Source organism: Ovis canadensis, chromosome 16 (genome assembly GCF_042477335.2).
Source record: "Ovis canadensis isolate MfBH-ARS-UI-01 breed Bighorn chromosome 16, ARS-UI_OviCan_v2, whole genome shotgun sequence".
Lineage (NCBI taxonomy): Eukaryota > Metazoa > Chordata > Mammalia > Artiodactyla > Bovidae > Ovis > Ovis canadensis.
This window is the reverse complement of record NC_091260.1, coordinates 84,646,441-84,651,400: the sequence shown is the minus strand read 5'-3', so window position 1 is coordinate 84,651,400 and position 4,960 is coordinate 84,646,441. Positions and strand designations below refer to the sequence as shown.

Sequence of the window (4,960 nt, the reverse complement as noted above, 5' to 3'; positions counted from 1 at the left end):
TTTTCTCATATTGATTCTCTTAACAGTCCAAATGCTTTGAGTTTTAAGTCACTCACACGATGACATAACTTCAGCCTGTCTTAACCCGTTGGGGTGGAGGTGCGCTGTCTGCACGTGGCCGTGCAGCCTCGGTCGGGGCTAGGCTGGGGTGGGGGACCCAGGGTTCCACCCCTGGGCCATCAGCCAGCCTCGGCTCTGGTCAGGTCCAGGGCTAGAGCGAGCACGGCCTTGGGGGCCAGGGCCCGGCTCTGTGGTTTCCTCAAGACCCTGAAATAGGGTGAGAAGAGAAGTCTGTGCACACGGGGGGTGCTCCATGCTCCACGGTTGCTGCTGAGGAGCCCAGTGTCCCGATGGGAGGAGAGGGTCTGGGAGGGCATGCCCAGGGCGGGGCCGTGTACAGGGGCAGACAGATGAGTGAGGGGGCAGCCCAGAGGGGCAGCCCTGAGAAGGCTGGGGGCGGGTGGGCGAGGCCTGCACCCCGAATCTGAGGGGTGGTCCATGCAGTGGGCCACTGAAGCCCCGAGTGGGCTGGGGGCGGGTGGGTGAGGCCTGCACCCTGAATCTGAGGGGTGGTCCATGCAGTGGGCCACTGAAGCCCCAAGTGGGCTGGGGGCGGGTGGGCGAGGCCTGCACCCCAAATCTGAGGGGTGGTCCATGCAGTGGGCCACTGAAGCCCCGAGCAGGCTGGGGCTGGGTGGGCGAGGCCTGCACCCCGAGTCAGGGGTGGCCCGTCCTCCAGGCCCTTTCCCAGAGTGGGGGGGGGGTGGTGTCTGATGCCGCCGTCCACGGACACCAGGGGGCAGCGCTGCTCTGTGGGATGGACAGGAGGGGCCTCCGGGCAGAGGAGTGGTCCGCAGAGGCAGCCGCCTGGCTGCGTCCCCGCCCCGGCCTGGTAGGCCCGCCCACACACACCAGCACGCGTCCAGGCCCCACAGAGGTCTGAGCGCGCATGCCTGGCAGTGGTGGGGCGTGGCTCTTCTGACCGCTGCCTCGGTGCCAGCTCACTCTGGGTTGGGGCTGGGCCTGGTAGGAGGAGGGGTCGCACCCGGGCCCCCAACCAGAGGCGGGCACAGGCTTGTGGGCACTTTCTGGGCCATGGCTGAAAGCCCGAGGTGCCCACGGCTGGGCCCTGGGTTCAGGATGGAGGCACGCTGTCCTCCCACGGGGGCAGGCTTCTGGGTGGGCATGGGCGGGAAAGGGGCCAGAGTGCCAGCCTGGGACGCCCAGGGGTGGGGTGCTGCCCGCCCGGCTTCTGCTGAGTCCCCGGCCCAGCACACAGGCCTCAGGTCCGACCCCTCCGCGGGCAGGGGCACCTACGAGAGAGGCCGAGGACACGGCCCAACGGAGCAACCGTCCCCGGCAGGACAACCCGGAGGCCGAGGTGACAGGGACCGCAAGGGTGAGCGTCAGGGTCATGCCACGGAGGAAACACGTGCTGAGCCACAGCCCCTCTGCCCAGCGCGGAGGCGACGCGGGGCGGAAAGGCCCCGGGAGAGCCGACAACCGCCGAGGCCCTGCTGCGGAGGCTGTGGCTCCCGCCTGGCAGCTTCTTCGCCCCAGCGAGGGGGCTGCTCCCGGGGAGGGGGCTCCTGTCCCCGCGGCAGCCCTGCTCCCGGCTGAAGCGTCCTTTCGGGTGGGGAGGGGGGTTTTCCATCCCCTGAGCTCTGATTTCTGACCCTAACTCCTTACCGTCCAGAGCTGTGGCGCTCGCCCTGGCAGTCCCCGGCACCGCGTGCCCCGGGCCGTCCTGCTGAGGCCGTCGGCTCTGCTGTTGGAAGCCTGTCTCCTCCGGCCTTCGGTTAGGACGAGGAGACTTCGTCCCCAGTCGCCCGAGTCCTGATTACTGACCGCAAACCTCCTTCCTCTGTCCCCTGACGTTATTCACAACGTGAAACTGTTTTCCAGAGAATCATCACTTCAGAGGGGCAGGAAGCTTTCCATTTCATGTCCCCTGGGCTGCTTGTGGCTGCAAATGACCTTCCCTGTCACCCGGTGTGCCTCTGTGGTGGGCGAGCCTCCGTCTGGACCACCTGACTTAGGATCTATGACCAGGAAACTTCTTTCCGTGTCACCCGACTTGGGTTTTATGACTGGAGTCATTTCATGTTACCTGGGTGACCATTTGCGACGGGAACTTTGCCCTGAGTCCCTGGAGTTGCCACTTGGGGTCGGAAGCCGCTCTTACGCGGCTCCCGGCTCAGCGTCTGTGGCTGAACCTTCTCTTCCGCCCCCGGCGTTGACGCTGTGGCTAGCAGCCGTCCTCCACCACCTCCTGAGCCACCATTCCTGGTGCAGGCTTTCCTCTCTCACTAGTTTCGAGCAGCAGCCTCAGCGTTGCTGCCTGAGCTGCCGTTTGTGACTGCTCCCTTCTTCCTCTGGCGCACGAACCCTCATTTCCCACAGGACCCCTTCTGTCCCGGCACCTGAGTCGCCACACAAGGCCGGAATGTTTCCTGCCCGTGACCCCTGTTACCTTTGTGACGAAAAGTCTTCTTCTGTGACCCGAGTTGTTGTTTATGGTGGAAGGCTTTTTATAACATCGGTTGCCGTTTCTGACTAGAAGCCTTGTTTCTCTATTGGCTCATTGCCGTTCGTGACTGAATTTTTTTCCCTCCTGAGTGACCATCTATGGCCGAACAATCTTCTTTCTCCATAACTTATGACAAGCTACCTTGTTTTTTTATCACCTGGCAACATTTAGGCCTGGAAAGCTTCCTTCTCTCAACTGACATACCATTTATTAGTGAAACACTTTCTTTGTCACCTGAATCATTAGTTATTGGAAACCTTCTTTCCCGCCTTATTTGTGACCAGAAATCTTCTTTCTCTATCACCTCAGTTCTCTTCTTGGACTAGAAACCCTCTCTCTGTATCACCTGAATGATTACTCATGACTGGAAACCTTTCTCTATAAGTTCTCATTTGTGAAACCCTCTTTTCTAGCCTATGAATTATGGCCTAAACCTGGAAGCATTTTTCCCTATCGCCTGAGTTACAAGTTTTGATTGAAAAGCTTTCATTTTCTCTCACCTGATAGATTTCTGTGTCACCTGAGTGATTATTCACAACTGGAAACACTCCATCACATGGTTTATCTTTTACGGCTTGGATCGTTCTTTATCACCTGCGTAATCAAGTAAACGTAGAAAGTTTTCTGTCATCAACCACTGTTGACGGTTACCATTTAGGACTGGAGATCCTCTTTCTCTATTTCCCAAATCATCATTGATGACAGAATTTTTCTGTCTCACCTGAGTGATCATTTACGGCTGGGAAACTTTCTTTTCTGTCACCTGACTTTTCCTTTGTGACTGGGAATCCTCTATATCACCCTCTTTCTCTTGTGTGTTTCACCCTTCATGACTGCGGTTTTCCCTTCTCCATCACTTCACTGTTCATTTATGACGTGAAGCCTCTTTCTCTGTCTCCTGAGTCATCGTGTGATACTGGGAAACTTACGACCTTATCAGTTCAGTTCAGTTCAGTTCAGGTGCTCAGTCGTGTCCGACGCTTTGCAACCCCAAGGACTGCAGCCCGCCAGGCCTCCCTGTCCATCACCATCTCCCGGAGCTTGCTCAGACTCACGTCCATCGAGTCGGTGATGCCATCCAACCATCTCAACCTCTGTCGTTCCCTTAAAATTCCATTTATGAGTCGGATTCTTTTTCTATATCTTGATTATGATGTTTGATGGAAGCACTTTTTTCTGTGACCATGTTATTATTTGTGACTGGACCCTCCTTATTTGTAGGTATCTCTTTTGGGTAAAATTGGTGACTGGAAACTTTGTTTCTTATCTGCTGAGTTATCATTAGTGACTGGAGACACTTTGAGGTATCTTATGGCTAGAAACCTTATTTTTTTAGGAACTAATTTATGATTTATGACAGGAAATCTTTGTTCTCCATTACTTGACTCATTACTTATGACTGGAAGCCTTCCTTATCTATTACTGAGATACCACTGACATCTAAAAATCTGCCAAGCTTTAGCTTATGACTGGCACCTTCTTTTCAATCACCTGAGTTACCACCTCTGACGGGAAGTCCTTCTTTCTCTAATCATTGGTGATTCAGCTCAGTGCAGTCCAGGCGCTCAGTCTTAACAGACGCCCTCAGTGCAGTCCAGGCGCTCAGTCTTAACAGACGCCCTCAGTGCAGTCCAGGCGCTCAGTCTTAACAGACGCCCTCAGTTCAGTTCAGGCGCTCAGTCGTGTCCGACTCTTTGCAACCCCATGGACCGCAGCATGCCAGGCCTCCCTGTCCATCACCATCTCCCGGAGTTCACTCAAACTCACGTCCATCGAGTCCATGATGCCATCCGGCCATCTCATCCCCTGTCGTCCCCTTCTCCTCCTGCCCCCAATCCCTCCCAGCATCAGAGTCTTTTCCAGTGAGTCAGTTCTTCACATGAGGTGGCCAAAGTACTGGAGTTTCAGCTTCAGCATCATTCCCTCCAAAGAACATCCAGGGCTGATCTCCTTTAGAATGGACTGGTTGGATCCCCTTGCAGTCCAAGGGACTCTCAAGAGTCTTCTCCAACACCACAGTTCAAAAGCATCAATTCTTCGGCACTCAGCCTTCTTCATAGTCCGACTCTCACATCCATACATGACCACAGGAAAAACCAAGGCCTTGACTAGATGGACCTTAGTCAGCAAAGTAATGTCTCTGCTTTTGAATATACTATCTAGCTTAGTCATAAATTTTCTTCCAAGGAGTAAGCGTCTTTTAATTTCATGGCTGCAGTCACCATCTGCAGTGATTTTGGAGCCCAAAAAATAAAGTCTGACACTGTTTCCACTGTTTCCCCATCTATTTCCCATGAAGTGATGGGACCGGATGCCATGATCTTCTTTTTCTGAATGTTGAGCTTTAAGCCAACTTTTTCACTCTCCTCTTTCACTTTCATCAAGAGGCTTTTTAGTTCCTCTTCACTTTCTGCCATAAGGGTGGTGTCA

General features: G+C 54.9%; 1 long non-coding RNA gene across 1 annotated transcript; it reads left to right on the top strand.

Annotated features, from left to right (window-relative positions):
• Positions 1–964: 964 nt before the first annotated feature.
• On the top strand, positions 965–2,556 carry LOC138421560 (uncharacterized). The gene is made up of 2 exons (XR_011249538.1): positions 965–1,399; positions 1,697–2,556. It is a non-coding gene; the product is annotated as an uncharacterized lncRNA (long non-coding RNA).
• The last annotated feature ends 2,404 nt before the right edge of the window (positions 2,557–4,960 follow it).